The sequence below is a fragment of the Mixophyes fleayi genome, chromosome 3 (assembly GCF_038048845.1).
Source record: "Mixophyes fleayi isolate aMixFle1 chromosome 3, aMixFle1.hap1, whole genome shotgun sequence".
Lineage (NCBI taxonomy): Eukaryota > Metazoa > Chordata > Amphibia > Anura > Limnodynastidae > Mixophyes > Mixophyes fleayi.
The window spans coordinates 345683665-345708457 of record NC_134404.1 but is presented as its reverse complement, the minus strand read 5'-3'; the positions used below and the strand labels follow the sequence as shown (position 1 = coordinate 345708457).

General features: G+C 28.7%; 5 pseudogenes; all 5 read left to right on the top strand.

Annotated features, from left to right (window-relative positions):
- Positions 1 to 869: 869 nt before the first annotated feature.
- Positions 870 to 931, top strand: LOC142147647 (U7 small nuclear RNA; annotated as a pseudogene).
- A 1620-nt stretch (positions 932 to 2551) lies between these two features.
- On the top strand, positions 2552 to 2613 carry LOC142147645 (U7 small nuclear RNA; annotated as a pseudogene).
- Positions 2614 to 17671: 15058 nt separating this feature from the next.
- LOC142147629 (U7 small nuclear RNA) lies at positions 17672 to 17733 on the top strand (annotated as a pseudogene).
- A 3312-nt stretch (positions 17734 to 21045) lies between these two features.
- On the top strand, positions 21046 to 21107 carry LOC142147627 (U7 small nuclear RNA; annotated as a pseudogene).
- Positions 21108 to 24413: 3306 nt separating this feature from the next.
- On the top strand, positions 24414 to 24475 carry LOC142147626 (U7 small nuclear RNA; annotated as a pseudogene).
- The last annotated feature ends 318 nt before the right edge of the window (positions 24476 to 24793 follow it).

Here is a 24793-nt window from a genome sequence, read left to right as displayed (position 1 = left end):
AAAAGTAAATTGTAAAATATATAGGTGTATTTTAATGTGAAAGCATTGTTATGCATGTAAGTTTGATTTTCCAGAAAGTGACTAAACTCCAAATGTCTTACTTGATAATGTGAGGAAATAGTCTGTGCTGCAATTTCCAATGCATACCATTAAATATTACATATCTAACACAGGTAGATGAGCAGTGCGCCAAGACAACATTAAAATAAATAAAACACCTGTTCCAGTTGGAATCCACCCATGTGTGCTAAAGGAGCTAATTTCAGCAATTGACAGAACACTATTTCTTATATTTATAGATTTGCTAATAACTAGATCACGGCCACATGGAACAATGATGCGACTTTAAAGTAGGAAAGGGGGGCAAAACCAGAACCAGTAGTTTAATAAACTGGGATGCTGACTTCATTGTTGGTCAATATTATGAAGGCATTCTAGGAGATGCCATTTTCAAGTACATTCTAGACAAACAAAATCATAACACAGTGTCAGCATGTTTTCATGAAATACTGGTCATGCCTATCAAATATAATCCATTTTATAGGGATGCACATTTCAAACTAGATTTTGCAACTGCAAAGGGTGTAATTTATTGAGATTGAATGGAAGACTGAAATTTCCTTTGTTTTATGCAAATTATTGTTTGTTTTATGCAAATTATCTTTTGCCAAGTTAAACATTTTAGATTAAGGCAGAAATAAATATGTTAATGGTACTATTTAATTATAGATAAAAATTTTAGCCACATCATGAAAACTGTATTTTTTAAAGATATAAAATAAAAATTAATTTTCAAACAATTTTTTTTCTCACTATAAGATTAATGATGCTTTAATAATGAACATATTAATGAAAAATTGAAGGTTAGTTAATCTTTATAGCTCTTTTACTATTTGTTTAAAAGCTTTTTGGCTGAAGCTGAAAAGCACAAATATATTGGTTAATAATAGAAGATAAAGTTTTAAATATTAAAATGGATTTGTATGTCCAATGAATGCCTGAATATCCTTATTATTTATTCTGTGTATTGTTGTCCATTAATATATTTAAATAGACATGATTTTATATTAATTTTACTGGTACATTTTATTATAGTTTTACCCCAGATGAAATATGTTGCATTGTCATAGTACTGTATATTAGGTTTTACTGATGTGTATTACAAGTACACAGTCCAGTACTCCTTAGGTAATAATGAAAAACTTACAGACCATGTATATACATTTTATAGGGCTGGAGATATTTTCTTAGGATTAACTGGTGTTTTTGTAAAAGAGGCATTTTATTATATATATTTAAAGATGTGTTAAGGTAGCAACACTATTATAAACAGATTGGAATTGAACAGAAAGTCACACCCTTCCACAGCCTATGCACATTATCATTGCAGCATTACATTTTGTCTAATAAAGCTACACTTTATGTAAATTAACATAAAGTACTTACGTGCATTTTACTAGAGATTTTAATTAAAAATACCAGCAAATAATATAAGCTGTACTATCAGAAAAAAATATATTGATAAAGAACAGAGAATTCAACCTTGCTCACCGTGATCACTGAAGACTGATGAAACTTATATATATTTAAAAAAAAAGCAACTGGAATTAAATGTGCAGTGTTTATAATGCATTTGTTTAATACATGTTAATAGATGTTCAGAAGCACTAATATATTGGTTAAAAAGTAAATTGTAAAATATATAGGTGTATTTTAATGTGAAAGCATTGTTATGCATGTAAGTTTGATTTTCCAGAAAGTGACTAAACTCCAAATGTCTTACTTGATAATGTGAGGAAATAGTCTGTGCTGCAATTTCCAATGCATACCATTAAATATTACATATCTAACACAGGTAGATGAGCAGTGCGCCAAGACAACATTAAAATAAATAAAACACCTGTTCCAGTTGGAATCCACCCATGTGTGCTAAAGGAGCTAATTTCAGCAATTGACAGAACACTATTTCTTATATTTATAGATTTGCTAATAACTAGATCACGGCCACATGGAACAATGATGCGACTTTAAAGTAGGAAAGGGGGGCAAAACCAGAACCAGTAGTTTAATAAACTGGGATGCTGACTTCATTGTTGGTCAATATTATGAAGGCATTCTAGGAGATGCCATTTTCAAGTACATTCTAGACAAACAAAATCATAACACAGTGTCAGCATGTTTTCATGAAATACTGGTCATGCCTATCAAATATAATCCATTTTATAGGGATGCACATTTCAAACTAGATTTTGCAACTGCAAAGGGTGTAATTTATTGAGATTGAATGGAAGACTGAAATTTCCTTTGTTTTATGCAAATTATTGTTTGTTTTATGCAAATTATCTTTTGCCAAGTTAAACATTTTAGATTAAGGCAGAAATAAATATGTTAATGGTACTATTTAATTATAGATAAAAATTTTAGCCACATCATGAAAACTGTATTTTTTAAAGATATAAAATAAAAATTAATTTTCAAACAATTTTTTTTCTCACTATAAGATTAATGATGCTTTAATAATGAACATATTAATGAAAAATTGAAGGTTAGTTAATCTTTATAGCTCTTTTACTATTTGTTTAAAAGCTTTTTGGCTGAAGCTGAAAAGCACAAATATATTGGTTAATAATAGAAGATAAAGTTTTAAATATTAAAATGGATTTGTATGTCCAATGAATGCCTGAATATCCTTATTATTTATTCTGTGTATTGTTGTCCATTAATATATTTAAATAGACATGATTTTATATTAATTTTACTGGTACATTTTATTATAGTTTTACCCCAGATGAAATATGTTGCATTGTCATAGTACTGTATATTAGGTTTTACTGATGTGTATTACAAGTACACAGTCCAGTACTCCTTAGGTAATAATGAAAAACTTACAGACCATGTATATACATTTTATAGGGCTGGAGATATTTTCTTAGGATTAACTGGTGTTTTTGTAAAAGAGGCATTTTATTATATATATTTAAAGATGTGTTAAGGTAGCAACACTATTATAAACAGATTGGAATTGAACAGAAAGTCACACCCTTCCACAGCCTATGCACATTATCATTGCAGCATTACATTTTGTCTAATAAAGCTACACTTTATGTAAATTAACATAAAGTACTTACGTGCATTTTACTAGAGATTTTAATTAAAAATACCAGCAAATAATATAAGCTGTACTATCAGAAAAAAATATATTGATAAAGAACAGAGAATTCAACCTTGCTCACCGTGATCACTGAAGACTGATGAAACTTATATATATTTAAAAAAAAAGCAACTGGAATTAAATGTGCAGTGTTTATAATGCATTTGTTTAATACATGTTAATAGATGTTCAGAAGCACTAATATATTGGTTAAAAAGTAAATTGTAAAATATATAGGTGTATTTTAATGTGAAAGCATTGTTATGCATGTAAGTTTGATTTTCCAGAAAGTGACTAAACTCCAAATGTCTTACTTGATAATGTGAGGAAATAGTCTGTGCTGCAATTTCCAATGCATACCATTAAATATTACATATCTAACACAGGTAGATGAGCAGTGCGCCAAGACAACATTAAAATAAATAAAACACCTGTTCCAGTTGGAATCCACCCATGTGTGCTAAAGGAGCTAATTTCAGCAATTGACAGAACACTATTTCTTATATTTATAGATTTGCTAATAACTAGATCACGGCCACATGGAACAATGATGCGACTTTAAAGTAGGAAAGGGGGGCAAAACCAGAACCAGTAGTTTAATAAACTGGGATGCTGACTTCATTGTTGGTCAATATTATGAAGGCATTCTAGGAGATGCCATTTTCAAGTACATTCTAGACAAACAAAATCATAACACAGTGTCAGCATGTTTTCATGAAATACTGGTCATGCCTATCAAATATAATCCATTTTATAGGGATGCACATTTCAAACTAGATTTTGCAACTGCAAAGGGTGTAATTTATTGAGATTGAATGGAAGACTGAAATTTCCTTTGTTTTATGCAAATTATTGTTTGTTTTATGCAAATTATCTTTTGCCAAGTTAAACATTTTAGATTAAGGCAGAAATAAATATGTTAATGGTACTATTTAATTATAGATAAAAATTTTAGCCACATCATGAAAACTGTATTTTTTAAAGATATAAAATAAAAATTAATTTTCAAACAATTTTTTTTCTCACTATAAGATTAATGATGCTTTAATAATGAACATATTAATGAAAAATTGAAGGTTAGTTAATCTTTATAGCTCTTTTGCTATTTGTTTAAAAGCTTTTTGGCTGAAGCTGAAAAGCACAAATATATTGGTTAATAATAGAAGATAAAGTTTTAAATATTAAAATGGATTTGTATGTCCAATGAATGCCTGAATATCCTTATTATTTATTCTGTGTATTGTTGTCCATTAATATATTTAAATAGACATGATTTTATATTAATTTTACTGGTACATTTTATTATAGTTTTACCCCAGATGAAATATGTTGCATTGTCATAGTACTGTATATTAGGTTTTACTGATGTGTATTACAAGTACACAGTCCAGTACTCCTTAGGTAATAATGAAAAACTTACAGACCATGTATATACATTTTATAGGGCTGGAGATATTTTCTTAGGATTAACTGGTGTTTTTGTAAAAGAGGCATTTTATTATATATATTTAAAGATGTGTTAAGGTAGCAACACTATTATAAACAGATTGGAATTGAACAGAAAGTCACACCCTTCCACAGCCTATGCACATTATCATTGCAGCATTACATTTTGTCTAATAAAGCTACACTTTATGTAAATTAACATAAAGTACTTACGTGCATTTTACTAGAGATTTTAATTAAAAATACCAGCAAATAATATAAGCTGTACTATCAGAAAAAAATATATTGATAAAGAACAGAGAATTCAACCTTGCTCACCGTGATCACTGAAGACTGATGAAACTTATATATATTTAAAAAAAAAGCAACTGGAATTAAATGTGCAGTGTTTATAATGCATTTGTTTAATACATGTTAATAGATGTTCAGAAGCACTAATATATTGGTTAAAAAGTAAATTGTAAAATATATAGGTGTATTTTAATGTGAAAGCATTGTTATGCATGTAAGTTTGATTTTCCAGAAAGTGACTAAACTCCAAATGTCTTACTTGATAATGTGAGGAAATAGTCTGTGCTGCAATTTCCAATGCATACCATTAAATATTACATATCTAACACAGGTAGATGAGCAGTGCGCCAAGACAACATTAAAATAAATAAAACACCTGTTCCAGTTGGAATCCACCCATGTGTGCTAAAGGAGCTAATTTCAGCAATTGACAGAACACTATTTCTTATATTTATAGATTTGCTAATAACTAGATCACGGCCACATGGAACAATGATGCGACTTTAAAGTAGGAAAGGGGGGCAAAACCAGAACCAGTAGTTTAATAAACTGGGATGCTGACTTCATTGTTGGTCAATATTATGAAGGCATTCTAGGAGATGCCATTTTCAAGTACATTCTAGACAAACAAAATCATAACACAGTGTCAGCATGTTTTCATGAAATACTGGTCATGCCTATCAAATATAATCCATTTTATAGGGATGCACATTTCAAACTAGATTTTGCAACTGCAAAGGGTGTAATTTATTGAGATTGAATGGAAGACTGAAATTTTCTTTGTTTTATGCAAATTATTGTTTGTTTTATGCAAATTATCTTTTGCCAAGTTAAACATTTTAGATTAAGGCAGAAATAAATATGTTAATGGTACTATTTAATTATAGATAAAAATTTTAGCCACATCATGAAAACTGTATTTTTTAAAGATATAAAATAAAAATTAATTTTCAAACAATTTTTTTTCTCACTATAAGATTGATGAAGCTTTAATAATGAACATATTAATGAAAAATTGAAGGTTAGTTAATCTTTATAGCTCTTTTGCTATTTGTTTAAAAGCTTTTTGGCTGAAGCTGAAAAGCACAAATATATTGTTTAATAATAGAAAATAAAGTTTTGAATATTATTTATTATGTGTATTGTTGTTCATTAATATATTTAAATAGACATGATTTTATATTAATTTTACTGGTACATTTTATTATAGTTTTACCCCAGATGAAATATGTTGCATTGTCATAGTACTGTATGTTAGGTTTTACTGATGTGTATTACAAGTACACAGTCCAGTACTCCTTAGGTAATAATGAAAAACTTACAGACCATGTATATAAATTGTATAGGGCTGGAGATATTTTCTTAGGATTAACTGATGTTTTTATAAAAAAAGAGGCATTTTATTATATATATTTAAAGATGTGTTTAGGTAGCAACACTATTATAAACAGATTGGAATTGAACAGAAAGTCACACCCTTCCACAGCCTATGCACATTATCATTGCAGCATTACATTTTGTCTAATAAAGCTACACTTTATGTAAATTAACATAAAGTACTTACGTGCATTTTACTAGAGATTTTAATTAAAAATACCAGCAAATAATATAAGCTGTACTATCAGAAAAAAATATATTGATAAAGAACAGAGAATTCAACCTTGCTCACCGTGATCACTGAAGACTGATGAAACTTTTATATAAATTAAAAAAAAAGCAACTGGAATTAAATGTGCAGTGTTTATAATGCATTTGTTTAATACATGTTAATAGATGTTCAGAAGCACTAATATATTGGTTAAAAAGTAAATTGTAAAATATATAGGTGTATTTTAATGTGAAAGCATTGTTATGCATGTAAGTTTGATTTTCCAGAAAGTGACTAAACTCCAAATGTCTTACTTGATAATGTGAGGAAATAGTCTGTGCGACAATTTCCAATGCATACCATTAAATATTACATATCTAACACAGGAGGATGAGCAGTGCCGCCAAGACAACATTAAAATAAATAAAACACCTGTTTCAGTTGGAATCCACCCATGTGTGCTAAAGGAGCTACTTTCAGCAATTGACAGAACACTATTTCTTATATTTATAGATTTGCTAATAACTAGATCACGGCCACATGGAACAATGATGCGACTTTAAAGTAGGAAAGGGGGGCAAAACCAGAACCAGTAGTTTAATAAACTGGGATGCTGACTTCATTGTTGGTCAATATTATGAAGGCATTCTAGGAGATGCCATTTTCAAGTACATTCTAGACAAACAAAATCATAACACAGTGTCAGCATGTTTTCATGAAATACTGGTCATGCCTATCAAATATAATCCATTTTATGGGGATGCACATTTCAAACTAGATTTTGCAACTGCAAAGGGTGTAATTTATTGAGATTGAATGGAAGACTGAAATTTCCTTTGTTTTATGCAAATTATTGTTTGTTTTATGCAAATTATCTTTTGCCAAGTTAAACATTTTAGATTAAGGCAGAAATAAATATGTTAATGGTACTATTTAATTATAGATAAAAATTTTAGCCACATCATGAAAACTGTACTTTTTAAAGATATAAAATAACAATTAATTTTCAAATATTTTTTTTCTCACTATAAGATTGATGAAGCTTTAATAATGAACATATGCATGAAAAATCGAAGGTTAGTTAATGTTTATAGCTTTTTTGCTATTTGTTTAAAAGCTTTTTGGCTGAAGCTGAAAAGCACAAATATATTGGTTAATAATAGAAAATAAAGTTTAGAATATTAAAATGGATTTGTATGTCCAATGAATGCCTGAATATCCTTATTATTTATTTTATGTGTTGTTGTTCATTAATATATTTAAATAGACATGATTTTATATTAATTTTACTGGTACATTTTATGATAGTTTTACCCCAGATGAAATATGTTGCATTGTCATAGTACTGTATATTAGGTTTTACTGATGTGTATTACAAGTACACAGTCCAGTACTCCTTAGGTAATAATGAAAAACTTACAGACCATGTATATAAATTGTATAGGGCTGGAGATATTTTCTTAGGATTAACTGATGTTTTTATAAAAAAAGAGGCATTTTATTATATATATTTAAAGATGTGTTTAGGTAACAACACTATTATAAACAGATTAGAATTGAACAGAAAGTCACACCCTTCCACAGCCAATGCACATTATCATTGCAGCATTACATTTTGTCTAATAAAGCTAAACTTTATGTAAATTAACATAAAGTACTTACGTGCATTTTACTAGAGATTTTAATTAAAAATACCAGGAAATAATATAAGCTGTACTGTCAGAAAAAAAAATATTGATAAAGAACAGAGAATTCAACCTTGCTCACCGTGATCACTGAAGACTGATGAAACTTTTATACACATTAAAATAAAAGCAACTGGAATAAAATGTGCAGTGTTTATAATGCATTTGTTTAATACATGTTAATAGATGCTTAGAAGCACTATTATTATGGTTAAAAAGTAAATTGTAAAATATATAGGTGTATTTTAATGTGAAAGCATTGTTATGCATGTAAGTTTGATTTTCCAGAAAGTGACTAAACTCCAAATGTATTACTTGATAATGTGAGGAAATAGTCTGTGCGGCAATTTCCAATGCATACCATTAAATATTACATATCTAACACAGGAGGATGAGCAGTGCCACCAAGACAACATTAAAATAAATAAAACACATGTTCCAGTTGGAATCCACCCATGTGTGCTAAAGGAGCTAATTTCAGCAATTGACAGAACACTATTTCTTATATTTATAGATTTGCTAATAACTAGATCACGGCCACATGGAACAATGATGCGACTTTAAAGTAGGAAAGGGGGGCAAAACCAGAACCAGTAGTTTAATAAACTGGGATGCTGACTTCATTGTTGGTCAATATTATGAAGGCATTCTAGGAGATGCCATTTTCAAGTACATTCTAGACAAACAAAATCATAACACAGTGTCAGCATGTTTTCATGAAATACTGGTCATGCCTATCAAATATAATCCATTTTATGGGGATGCACATTTCAAACTAGATTTTGCAACTGCAAAGGGTGTAATTTATTGAGATTGAATGGAAGACTGAAATTTCCTTTGTTTTATGCAAATTATTGTTTGTTTTATGCAAATTATATTTTGCCAAGTTAAACATTTTAGATTAAGGCAGAAATAAATATGTTAATGGTACTATTTAATTATAGATAAAAAATTTAGCCACATCATGAAAACTGTACTTTTTAAAGATATAAAATAACAATTAATTTTCAAACAATTTTTTTTATCACTATAAGATTGATGAAGCTTTAATAATGAACATATACATGAAAAATCGAAGGTTAGTTAATGTTTATAGCTCTTTTGCTATTTGTTTAAAAGCTTTTTGGCTGAAGCTGAAAAGCAGAAATATATTGGTTAATAATAGAAAATAAAGTTTTGAATATTAAAATGGCTTTGTATGTCCAATGAATGCCTGAATATCCTTATTATTTATTCTGTGTATTGTTGTTTGTTAATATATTTAAATAGACATGATTTTATATTATTTTTACTGGTACATTTTATTATAGTTTTACCGCAGATGAAATATGTTGCATTGTCATAGTACTGTATATTAGGTTTTACTGATGTGTATTACAAGTACGCAGTCCAGTACTCCTTAGGTAATAATGAAAAACTTACAGACCATGTATATACATTTTATAGGGCTGGAGATATTTTCTTAGGATTAACTGATGTTTTTGTAAAAGAGGCATTTTATTATATATATTTAAAGATGTGTTTAGGTAGCAACACTATTATAAACAGATTAAAATTGAACAGAAAGTCACACCCTTCCACAGCCTATGCACATTATCATTGCAGCATTACATTTTGTCTAATAAAGCTACACTTTATGTAAATTAACATAAAGTACTTACGTGCATTTTACTAGAGATTTTAATTAAAAATACCAGCAAATAATATAAGCTGTACTGTCAGAAAAAAATATATTGATAAAGAACAGAGAATTCAACCTTGCTCACCGTGATCACTGAAGACTGATGAAACTTTTATACACATTAAAATAAAAGCAACTGGAATTAAATGTGCAGTGTTTATAATGCATTTGTTTAATACATGTTAATAGATGTTTAGAAGCACTAATATATTGGTTAAAAAGTAAATTGTAAAATATATAGGTGTATTTTAATGTGAAAGCATTGTTATGCATGTAAGTTTGATTTTACAGAAAGTGACTAAACTCCAAATGTATTACTTGATAATGTGAGGAAATAGTCTGTGCGGCAATTTCCAATGCATACCATTAAATATTACATATCTAACACAGGAGGATGAGCAGTGCCACCAAGACAACATTAAAATAAATAAAACACATGTTCCAGTTGGAATCCACCCATGTGTGCTAAAGGAGCTAATTTCAGCAATTGACAGAACACTATTTCTTATATTTATAGATTTGCTAATAACTAGATCACGGCCACATGGAACAATGATGCGACTTTAAAGTAGGAAAGGGGGGCAAAACCAGAACCAGTAGTTTAATAAACTGGGATGCTGACTTCATTGTTGGTCAATATTATGAAGGCATTCTAGGAGATGCCATTTTCAAGTACATTCTAGACAAACAAAATCATAACACAGTGTCAGCATGTTTTCATGAAATACTGGTCATGCCTATCAAATATAATCCATTTTATGGGGATGCACATTTTAAACTAGATTTTGCAACTGCAAAGGGTGTAATTTATTGAGATTGAATGGAAGACTGAAATTTCCTTTGTTTTATGCAAATTATTGTTTGTTTTATGCAAATTATATTTTGCCAAGTTAAACATTTTAGATTAAGGCAGAAATAAATATGTTAATGGTACTATTTAATTATAGATAAAAAATTTAGCCACATCATGAAAACTGTACTTTTTAAAGATATAAAATAACAATTAATTTTCAAACAATTTTTTTTCTCACTATAAGATTGATGAAGCTTTAATAATGAACATATACATGAAAAATCAAAGGTTAGTTAATGTTTATAGCTCTTTTGCTATTTGTTTAAAAGCTTTTTGACTGAAGCTGAAAAGCACAAATATATTGGTTAATAATAGAAAATAAAGTTTTGAATATTAAAATGGATTTGTATGTCCAATGAATGTCTGAATATCCTTATTATTTATTTTATGTATTGTTGTTCATTAATATATTTAAATAGACATGATTTTATATTAATTTTACTGGTACATTTTATGATAGTTTTACCCCAGATGAAATATGTTGCATTGTCATAGTACTGTATATTAGGTTTTACTAATGTGTATTACAAGTACACAGTCCAGTACTCCTTAGGTAATAATGAAAAACTTACAGACCATGTATATAAATTGTATAGGGCTGGAGATATTTTCTTAGGATTAACTGATGTTTTTATAAAAAAAAAGGCATTTTATTATATATATTTAAAGATGTGTTTAGGTAGCAACACTATTATAAACAGATTAGAATTGAACAGAAAGTCACACCCTTCCACAGCCAATGCACATTATCATTGCAGCATTACATTTTGTCTAATAAAGCTAAACTTTATGTAAATTAACATAAAGTACTTACGTGCATTTTACTAGAGATTTTAATTAAAAATACCAGCAAATAATATAAGCTGTACTGTCAGAAAAAAATATATTGATAAAGAACAGAGAATTCAACCTTGCTCACCGTGATCACTGAAGACTGATGAAACTTTTATACACATTAAAATAAAAGCAACTGGAATTAAATGTGCAGTGTTTATAATGCATTTGTTTAATACATGTTAATAGATGTTTAGAAGCACTATTATATTGGTTAAAAAGTAAATTGTAAAATATATAGGTGTATTTTAATGTGAAAGCATTGTTATGCATGTAAGTTTGATTTTCCAGAAAGTGACTAAACTCCAAATGTATTACTTGATAATGTGAGGAAATAGTCTGTGCGGCAATTTCCAATGCATACCATTAAATATTACATATCTAACACAGGAGGATGAGCAGTGCCACCAAGACAACATTAAAATAAATAAAACACATGTTCCAGTTGGAATCCACCCATGTGTGCTAAAGGAGCTAATTTCAGCAACTGACAGAACACTATTTCTTATATTTATAGATTTGCTAATAACTAGATCACGGCCACATGGAACAATGATGCGACTTTAAAGTAGGAAAGGGGGGCAAAACCAGAACCAGTAGTTTAATAAACTGGGATGCTGACTTCATTGTTGGTCAATATTATGAAGGCATTCTAGGAGATGCCATTTTCAAGTACATTCTAGACAAACAAAATCATAACACAGTGTCAGCATGTTTTCATGAAATACTGGTCATGCCTATCAAATATAATCCATTTTATGGGGATGCACATTTCAAACTAGATTTTGCAACTGCAAAGGGTGTAATTTATTGAGATTGAATGGAAGACTGAAATTTCCTTTGTTTTATGCAAATTATTGTTTGTTTTATGCAAATTATATTTTGCCAAGTTAAACATTTTAGATTAAGGCAGAAATAAATATGTTAATGGTACTATTTAATTATAGATAAAAAATTTAGCCACATCATGAAAACTGTACTTTTTAAAGATATAAAATAACAATTAATTTTCAAACAATTTTTTTTATCACTATAAGATTGATGAAGCTTTAATAATGAACATATACATGAAAAATCGAAGGTTAGTTAATGTTTATAGCTCTTTTGCTATTTGTTTAAAAGCTTTTTGGCTGAAGCTGAAAAGCAGAAATATATTGGTTAATAATAGAAAATAAAGTTTTGAATATTAAAATGGCTTTGTATGTCCAATGAATGCCTGAATATCCTTATTATTTATTCTGTGTATTGTTGTTCGTTAATATATTCAAATAGACATGATTTTATATTATTTTTACTGGTACATTTTATTATAGTTTTACCGCAGATGAAATATGTTGCATTGTCATAGTACTGTATATTAGGTTTTACTGATGTGTATTACAAGTACGCAGTCCAGTACTCCTTAGGTAATAATGAAAAACTTACAGACCATGTATATACATTTTATAGGGCTGGAGATATTTTCTTAGGATTAACTGATGTTTTTGTAAAAGAGGCATTTTATTATATATATTTAAAGATGTGTTTAGGTAGCAACACTATTATAAACAGATTAAAATTGAACAGAAACTCACACCCTTCCACAGCCTATGCACATTATCATTGCAGCATTACATTTTGTCTAATAAAGCTACACTTTATGTAAATTAACATAAAGTACTTACGTGCATTTTACTAGAGATTTTAATTAAAAATACCAGCAAATAATATAAGCTGTACTGTCAGAAAAAAATATATTGATAAAGAACAGAGAATTCAACCTTGCTCACCGTGATCACTGAAGACTGATGAAACTTTTATACACATTAAAATAAAAGCAACTGGAATTAAATGTGCAGTGTTTATAATGCATTTGTTTAATACATGTTAATAGATGTTTAGAAGCACTAATATATTGGTTAAAAAGTAAATTGTAAAATATATAGGTGTATTTTAATGTGAAAGCATTGTTATGCATGTAAGTTTGATTTTCCAGAAAGTGACTAAACTCCAAATGTATTACTTGATAATGTGAGGAAATAGTCTGTGCGGCAATTTCCAATGCATACCATTAAATATTACATATCTAACACAGGAGGATGAGCAGTGCCACCAAGACAACATTAAAATAAATAAAACACATGTTCCAGTTGGAATCCAGCCATGTGTGCTAAAGGAGCTAATTTCAGCAATTGACAGAACACTATTTCTTATATTTATAGATTTGCTAATAACTAGATCACGGCCACATGGAACAATGATGCGACTTTAAAGTAGGAAAGGGGGGCAAAACCAGAACCAGTAGTTTAATAAACTGGGATGCTGACTTCATTGTTGGTCAATATTATGAAGGCATTCTAGGAGATGCCATTTTCAAGTACATTCTAGACAAACAAAATCATAACACAGTGTCAGCATGTTTTCATGAAATACTGGTCATGCCTATCAAATATAATCCATTTTATGGGGATGCACATTTTAAACTAGATTTTGCAACTGCAAAGGGTGTAATTTATTGAGATTGAATGGAAGACTGAAATTTCCTTTGTTTTATGCAAATTATTGTTTGTTTTATGCAAATTATATTTTGCCAAGTTAAACATTTTAGATTAAGGCAGAAATAAATATGTTAATGGTACTATTTAATTATAGATAAAAAATTTAGCCACATCATGAAAACTGTACTTTTTAAAGATATAAAATAACAATTAATTTTCAAACAATTTTTTTTCTCACTATAAGATTGATGAAGCTTTAATAATGAACATATACATGAAAAATCGAAGGTTAGTTAATGTTTATAGCTCTTTTGCTATTTGTTTAAAAGCTTTTTGACTGAAGCTGAAAAGCACAAATATATTGGTTAATAATAGAAAATAAAGTTTTGAATATTAAAATGGATTTGTATGTCCAATGAATGTCTGAATATCCTTATTATTTATTTTATGTATTGTTGTTCATTAATATATTTAAATAGACATGATTTTATATTAATTTTACTGGTACATTTTATGATAGTTTTACCCCAGATGAAATATGTTGCATTGTCATAGTACTGTATATTAGGTTTTACTAATGTGTATTACAAGTACACAGTCCAGTACTCCTTAGGTAATAATGAAAAACTTACAGACCATGTATATAAATTGTATAGGGCTGGAGATATTTTCTTAGGATTAACTGATGTTTTTATAAAAAAAAAGGCATTTTATTATATATATTTAAAGATGTGTTTAGGTAGCAACACTATTATAAACAGATTAGAATTGAACAGAAAGTCACACCCTTCCACAGCCAATGCACATTATCATTGCAGCATTACATTTTGTCTAATAAAGCTAAACTTTATGTAAATTAACATAAAGTACTTACGTGCATTTTACTAGAGATTTTAATTAAAAATACCAGCAAATAATATAAGCTGTACTGTCAGAAAAAAATATTTTGATAAAGAACAGAGAATTCAACCTTGCTCACCGTGATCACTGAAGACTGATGAAACTTTTATACACATTAAAATAAAAGCAACTGGAATTAAATGTGCAGTGTTTATAATGCATTTGTTTAATACATGTTAATAGATGTTTAGAAGCACTATTATATTGGTTAAAAAGTAAATTGTAAAATATATAGGTGTATTTTAATGTGAAAGCATTGTTATGCATGTAAGTTTGATTTTCCAGAAAGTGACTAAACTCCAAATGTATTACTTGATAATGTGAGGAAATAGTCTGTGCGGCAATTTCCAATGCATACCATTAAATATTACATATCTAACACAGGAGGATGAGCAGTGCCACCAAGACAACATTAAAATAAATAAAACACATGTTCCAGTTGGAATCCACCCATGTGTGCTAAAGGAGCTAATTTCAGCAATTGACAGAACACTATTTCTTATATTTATAGATTTGCTAATAACTAGATCACGGCCACATGGAACAATGATGCGACTTTAAAGTAGGAAAGGGGGGCAAAACCAGAACCAGTAGTTTAATAAACTGGGATGCTGACTTCATTGTTGGTCAATATTATGAAGGCATTCTAGGAGATGCCATTTTCAAGTACATTCTAGACAAACAAAATCATAACACAGTGTCAGCATGTTTTCATGAAATACTGGTCATGCCTATCAAATATAATCCATTTTATGGGGATGCACATTTCAAACTAGATTTTGCAACTGCAAAGGGTGTAATTTATTGAGATTGAATGGAAGACTGAAATTTCCTTTGTTTTATGCAAATTATTGTTTGTTTTATGCAAATTATATTTTGCCAAGTTAAACATTTTAGATTAAGGCAGAAATAAATATGTTAATGGTACTATTTAATTATAGATAAAAATTTTAGCCACATCATGAAAACTGTACTTTTTAAAGATATAAAATAACAATTAATTTTCAAATAATTTTTTTTCTCACTATAAGATTGATGAAGCTTTAATAATGAACATATACATGAAAAATCGAAGGTTAGTTAATGTTTATAGCTCTTTTGCTATTTGTTTAAAAGCTTTTTGGCTGAAGCTGAAAAGCAGAAATATATTGGTTAATAATAGAAAATAAAGTTTTGAATATTAAAATGGATTTGTATGTACAATGAATGCCTGAATATTCTTATTATTTATTCTGTGTATTGTTGTTCATTAATATATTTAAATAGACATGATTTTATATTATTTTTACTGGTACATTTTATTATAGTTTTACCGCAGATGAAATATGTTGCATTGTCATAGTACTGTATATTAGGTTTTACTGATGTGTATTACAAGTACGCAGTCCAGTACTCCTTAGGTAATAATGAAAAACTTACAGACCATGTATATACATTTTATAGGGCTGGAGATATTTTCTTAGGATTAACTGATGTTTTTGTAAAAGAGGCATTTTATTATATATATTTAAAGATGTGTTTAGGTAGCAACACTATTATAAACAGATTGAAATTGAACAGAAAGTCACACCCTTCCACAGCCTATGCACATTATCATTGCAGCATTACATTTTGTCTAATAAAGCTACACTTTATGTAAATTAACATAAAGTACTTACGTGCATTTTACTAGAGATTTTAATTAAAAATACCAGCAAATAATATAAGCTGTACTGTCAGAAAAAAATATATTGATAAAGAACAGAGAATTCAACCTTGCTCACCGTGATCACTGAAGACTGATGAAACTTTTATACACATTAAAATAAAAGCAACTGGAATTAAATGTGCAGTGTTTATAATGCATTTGTTTAATACATGTTAATAGATGTTTAGAAGCACTAATATATTGGTTAAAAAGTAAATTGTAAAATATATAGGTGTATTTTAATGTGAAAGCATTGTTATGCATGTAAGTTTGATTTTCCAGAAAGTGACTAAACTCCAAATGTATTACTTGATAATGTGAGGAAATAGTCTGTGCGGCAATTTCCAATGCATACCATTAAATATTACATATCTAACACAGGAGGATGAGCAGTGCCACCAAGACAACATTAAAATAAATAAAACACATGTTCCAGTTGGAATCCACCCATGTGTGCTAAAGGAGCTAATTTCAGCAATTGACAGAACACTATTTCTTATATTTATAGATTTGCTAATAACTAGATCACGGCCACATGGAACAATGATGCGACTTTAAAGTAGGAAAGGGGGGCAAAACCAGAACCAGTAGTTTAATAAACTGGGATGCTGACTTCATTGTTGGTCAATATTATGAAGGCATTCTAGGAGATGCCATTTTCAAGTACATTCTAGACAAACAAAATCATAACACAGTGTCAGCATGTTTTCATGAAATACTGGTCATGCCTATCAAATATAATCCATTTTATGGGGATGCACATTTCAAACTAGATTTTGCAACTGCAAAGGGTGTAATTTATTGAGATTGAATGGAAGACTGAAATTTCCTTTGTTTTATGCAAATTATTGTTTGTTTTATGCAAATTATCTTTTGCCAAGTTAAACATTTTAGATTAAGGCAGAAATAAATATGTTAATGGTACTATTTAATTATAGATAAAAATTTTAGCCACATCATGAAAACTGTACTTTTTAAAGATATAAAATAACAATTAATTTTCAAACAATTTTTTTTCTCACTATAAGATTGATGAAGCTTTAATAATGAACATATGCATGAAAAATCGAAGGTTAGTTAATGTTTATAGCTCTTTTGCTATTTGTTTAAAAGCTTTTTGGCTGAAGCTGAAAAGCACAAATATATTGGTTAATAATAGAAAATAAAGTTTTGAATATTAAAATGGATTTGTATGTCCAATGAATGTCTGAATATCCTTATTATTTATTTTATGTATTGTTGTTCATTAATATATTTAAATAGACATGATTTTATATTAATTTTACTGGTACATTTTATGATAGTTTTACCCCAGATGAAATATGTTGCATTGTCATAGTACTGTATATTAGGTTTTACTAATGTGTATTACAAGTACACAGTCCAGTACTCCTTAGGTAATAATGAAAAACTTACAGACCATGTATATAAATTGTATAGGGCTGGAGATATTTTCTTAGGATTAACTGATGTTTTTATAAAAAAAAAGGCATTTTATTATATATATTTAAAGATGTGTTTAGGTAGCAACACTATTATAAACAGATTAGAATTGAACAGAAAGTCACACCCTTCCACAGCCAATGCACATTATTATTGCAGCATTACATTTTGTCTAATAAAGCTAAACTTTATGTAAATTAACATAAAGTACTTACGTGCATTTTACTAGAGATTTTAATTAAAAATACCAGCAAATAATATAAGCTGTACTGTCAGAAAAAAATATATTGATAAAGAACAGAGAATTCAACCTTGCTCACCGTGATCACTGAAGACTGATGAAACTTTTATACACATTAAAATAAAAGCAACTGGAATTAAATGTGCAGTGTTTATAATGCATTTGTTTAATACATGTTAATAGATGTTTAGAAGCACTATTATATTGGTTAAAAAGTAAATTGTAAAATATATAGGTGTATTTTAATGTGAAAGCATTGTTATGCATGTAAGTTTGATTTTCCAGAAAGTGACTAAACTCCAAATGTATTACTTGATAATGTGAGGAAATAGTCTGTGCGGCAATTTCCAATGCATACCATTAAATATTACATATCTAACACAGGAGGATGAGCAGTGCCACCAAGACAACATTAAAATAAATAAAACACATGTTCCAGTTGGAATCCACCCATGTGTGCTAAAGGAGCTAATTTCAGCAATTGACAGAACACTATTTCTTATATTTATAGATTTGCTAATAACTAGATCACGGCCACATGGAACAATGATGCGACTTTAAAGTAGGAAAGGGGGGCAAAACCAGAACCAGTAGTTTAATAAACTGGGATGCTGACTTCATTGTTGGTCAATATTATGAAGGCATTCTAGGAGATGCCATTTTCAAGTACATTCTAGACAAACAAAATCATAACACAGTGTCAGCATGTTTTCATGAAATACTGGTCATGCCTATCAAATATAATCCATTTTATGGGGATGCACATTTCAAACTAGATTTTGCAACTGCAAAGGGTGTAATTTATTGAGATTGAATGGAAGACTGAAATTTCCTTTGTTTTATGCAAATTATTGTTTGTTTTATGCAAATTATCTTTTGCCAAGTTAAACATTTTAGATTAAGGCAGAAATAAATATGTTAATGGTACTATTTAATTATAGATAAAAATTTTAGCCACATCATGAAAACTGTACTTTTTAAAGATATAAAATAACAATTAATTTTCAAACAATTTTTTTTCTCACTATAAGATTGATGAAGCTTTAATAATGAACATATACATGAAAAAAATCAAAGGTTAGTTAATGTTTATAGCTCTTTTGCTATTTGTTTAAAAGCTTTTTGGCTGAAGCTGAAAAGCAGAAATATATTGGTTAATAATAGAAAATAAAGTTTTGAATATTAAAATGGATTTGTATGTCCAATGAATGCCTGAATATTCTTATTATTTATTCTGTGTATTGTTGTTCATTAATATATTTAAATAGACATGATTTTATATTATTTTTACTGGTACATTTTATTATAGTTTTACCGCAGATGAAATATGTTGCATTGTCATAGTACTGTATATTAGGTTTTACTGATGTGTATTACAAGTACGCAGTCCAGTACTCCTTAGGTAATAATGAAAAACTTACAGACCATGTATATACATTTTATAGGGCTGGAGATATTTTCTTAGGATTAACTGATGTTTTTGTAAAAGAGGCATTTTATTATATATATTTAAAGATGTGTTTAGGTAGCAACACTATTATAAACAGATTGAAATTGAACAGAAAGTCACACCCTTCCACAGCCTATGCACATTATCATTGCAGCATTACATTTTGTCTAATAAAGCTACACTTTATGTAAATTAACATAAAGTACTTACGTGCATTTTACTAGAGATTTTAATTAAAAATACCAGCAAATAATATAAGCTGTACTGTCAGAAAAAAATATATTGATAAAGAACAGAGAATTCAACCTTGCTCACCGTGATCACTGAAGACTGATGAAACTTTTATACACATTAAAATAAAAGCAACTGGAATTAAATGTGCAGTGTTTATAATGCATTTGTTTAATACATGTTAATAGATGTTTAGAAGCACTAATATATTGGTTAAAAAGTAAATTGTAAAATATATAGGTGTATTTTAATGTGAAAGCATTGTTATGCATGTAAGTTTGATTTTCCAGAAAGTGACTAAACTCCAAATGTATTACTTGATAATGTGAGGAAATAGTCTGTGCGGCAATTTCCAATGCATACCATTAAATATTACATATCTAACACAGGAGGATGAGCAGTGCCACCAAGACAACATTAAAATAAATAAAACACATGTTCCAGTTGGAATCCACCCATGTGTGCTAAAGGAGCTAATTTCAGCAATTGACAGAACACTATTTCTTATATTTATAGATTTGCTAATAACTAGATCACGGCCACATGGAACAATGATGCAACTTTAAAGTAGGAAAGGGGGGCAAAACCAGAACCAATAGTTTAATAAACTGGGATGCTGACTTCATTGTTGGTCAATATTATGAAGGCATTCTAGGAGATGCCATTTTCAAGTACATTCTAGACAAACAAAATCATAACACAGTGTCAGCATGTTTTCATGAAATACTGGTCATGCCTATCAAATATAATCCATTTTATAGGGATGCACATTTCAAACTAGATTTTGCAACTGCAAAGGGTGTAATTTATTGAGATTGAATGGAAGACTGAAATTTCCTTTGTTTTATGCAAATTATTGTTTGTTTTATGCAAATTATCTTTTGCCAAGTTAAACATTTTAGATTAAGGCAGAAATAAATATGTTAATGGTACTATTTAATTATAGATAAAAAAATTTAGCCACATCATGAAAACTGTACTTTTTAAAGATATAAAATAACAATTAATTTTCAAACAAATTTTTTTCTCACTATAAGATTGATGAAGCTTTAATAATGAACATATACATGAAAAATCGAAGGTTAGTTAATGTTTATAGCTCTTTTGCTATTTGTTTAAAAGCTTTTTGGCTGAAGCTGAAAAGCACAAATATATTGGTTAATAATAGAAAATAAAGTTTAGAATATTAAAATGGATTTGTATGTCCAATGAATGCCTGAATATCCTTATTATTTATTCTGTGTATTGTTGTTCATTAATATATTTAAATAGACATGATTTTATATTAATTTTACTGGTACATTTTATTATAGTTTTACCCCAGATGAAATATGTTGCATTGTCATAGTACTGTATATTAGGTTTTACTGATGTGTATTACAAGTACGCAGTCCAGTACTCCTTAGGTAATAATGAAAAACTTACAGACCATGTATATACATTTTATAGGGCTGGAGATATTTTCTTAGGATTAACTGATGTTTTTGTAAAATAGGCATTTTATTATATATATTTAAAGATGTGTTTAGGTAGCAACACTATTATAAACAGATTGAAATTGAACAGAAAGTCACACCCTTCCACAGCCTATGCACATTATCATTGCAGCATTACATTTTGTCTAATAAAGCTACACTTTATGTAAATTAACATAAAGTACTTACGTGCATTTTACTAGAGATTTTAATTAAAAATACCAGCAAATAATATAAGCTGTACTGTCAGAAAAAAATATATTGATAAAGAACAGAGAATTCAACCTTGCTCACCGTGATCACTGAAGACTGATGAAACTTTTATACACATTAAAATAAAAGCAACTGGAATTAAATGTGCAGTGTTTATAATGCATTTGTTTAATACATGTTAATAGATGTTTAGAAGCACTAATATATTGGTTAAAAAGTAAATTGTAAAATATATAGGTGTATTTTAATGTGAAAGCATTGTTATGCATGTAAGTTTGATTTTCCAGAAAGTGACTAAACTCCAAATGTATTACTTGATAATGTGAGGAAATAGTCTGTGCGGCAATTTCCAATGCATACCATTAAATATTACATATCTAACACAGGAGGATGAGCAGTGCCACCAAGACAACATTAAAATAAATAAAACACATGTTCCAGTTGGAATCCACCCATGTGTGCTAAAGGAGCTAATTTCAGCAATTGACAGAACACTATTTCTTATATTTATAGATTTGCTAATAACTAGATCACGGCCACATGGAACAATGATGCGACTTTAAAGTAGGAAAGGGGGGCAAAACCAGAACCAGTAGTTTAATAAACTGGGATGCTGACTTCATTGTTGGTCAATATTATGAAGGCATTCTAGGAGATGCCATTTTCAAGTACATTCTAGACAAACAAAATCATAACACAGTGTCAGCATGTTTTCATGAAATACTGGTCATGCCTATCAAATATAATCCATTTTATAGGGATGCACATTTCAAACTAGATTTTGCAACTGCAAAGGGTGTAATTTATTGAGATTGAATGGAAGACTGAAATTTCCTTTGTTTTATGCAAATTATTGTTTGTTTTATGCAAATTATCTTTTGCCAAGTTAAACATTTTAGATTAAGGCAGAAATAAATATGTTAATGGTACTATTTAATTATAGATAAAAATTTTAGCCACATCATGAAAACTGTACTTTTTAAAGATATAAAATAACAATTAATTTTCAAACAATTTTTTTTCTCACTATAAGATTGATGAAGCTTTAATAATGAACATATACATGAAAAATCGAAGGTTAGTTAATGTGAATAGCTCTTTTGCTGTTTGTTTAAAAGCTTTTTGGCTGAAGCTGAAAAGCACAAATATATTGGTTAATAATAGAAAATAAAGTTTTGAATATTAAAATGGATTTGTATGTCCAATGAATGCCTGAATATCCTTATTATTTATTTTGTGTATTGTTGTTCATTAATATATTTAAATAGACATGATTTTATATTAATTTTACTGATACATTTTATTATAGTTTTACCCCAGATGAAATATGTTGCATTGTCATAGTACTGTATATTAGGTTTTACTGATGTGTATTACAAGTACGCAGTCCAGTACTCCTTAGGTAATAATGAAAAACTTACAGACCATGTATATACATTTTATAGGGCTGGAGATATTTTCTTAGGATTAACTGATGTTTTTGTAAAAGAGGCATTTTATTATATATATTTAAAGATGTGTTTAGGTAGCAACACTATTATAAACAGATTGAAATTGAACAGAAAGTCACACCCTTCCACAGCCTATGCACATTATCATTGCAGCATTACATTTTGTCTAATAAAGTTACACTTTATGTAAATTAACATAAAGTACTTATGTGCATTTTACTAGAGATTTTAATTAAAAATACCAGCAAATAATATAAGCTGTACTGTCAGAAAAAAATATATTGATAAAGAACAGAGAATTCAACCTTTCTCACCGTGATCACTGAAGACTGATGAAACTTTTATACACATTAAAATAAAAGCAACTGGAATTAAATGTGCAGTGTTTATAATGCATTTGTTTAATACATGTTAATAGATGTTTAGAAGCACTAATATATTGGTTAAAAAGTAAATTGTAAAATATATAGGTGTATTTTAATGTGAAAGCATTGTTATGCATGTAAGTTTGATTTTCCAGAAAGTGACTAAACTCCAAATGTATTACTTGATAATGTGAGGAAATAGTCTGTGCTGCAATTTCCAATGCATACCATTAAATATTACATATCTAACACAGGAGGATGAGCAGTGCCACCAAGACAACATTAAAATAAATAAAACACATGTTCCAGTTGGAATCCACCCATGTGTGCTAAAGGAGCTAATTTCAGCAATTGACAGAACACTATTTCTTATATTTATAGATTTGCTAATAACTAGATCACGGCCACATGGAACAATAATGCGACTTTAAAGTAGGAAAGGGGGGCAAAACCAGAACCAGTAGTTTAATAAACTGGGATGCTGACTTCATTGTTGGTCAATATTATGAAGGCATTCTAGGAGATGCCATTTTCAAGTACATTCTAGACAAACAAAATCATAACACAGTGTCAGCATGTTTTCATGAAATACTGGTCATGCCTATCAAATATAATCCATTTTATAGGGATGCACATTTCAAACTAGATTTTGCAACTGCAAAGGGTGTAATTTATTGAGATTGAATGGAAGACTGAAATTTCCTTTGTTTTATGCAAATTATTGTTTGTTTTATGCAAATTATCTTTTGCCAAGTTAAACATTTTAGATTAAGGCAGAAATAAATATGTTAATGGTACTATTTAATTATAGATAAAAAATTTAGCCACATCATGAAAACTGTACTTTTTAAAGATATAAAATAACAATTAATTTTCAAACAATTATTTTTCTCACTATAAGATTGATGAAGCTTTAATAATGAACATATACATGAAAAATCGAAGGTTAGTTAATGTTTATAGCTCTTTTGCTATTTGTTTAAAAGCTTTTTGGCTGAAGCTGAAAAGCACAAATATATTGGTTAATAATAGAAAATAAAGTTTTGAATATTAAAATGGATTTGTATGTCTAATGAATGCCTGAATATCCTTATTATTTATTCTGTGTATTGTTGTTCATTAATATATTTAAATAGACATGATTTTATATTAATTTTACTGGTACATTTTATTATAGTTTTACCCCAGATGAAATATGTTGCATTGTCATAGTACTGTATATTAGGTTTTACTGATGTGTATTACAAGTACGCAGTCCAGTACTCCTTAGGTAATAATGAAAAACTGACAGACCATGTATATACATTTTATAGGGCTGGAGATATTTTCTT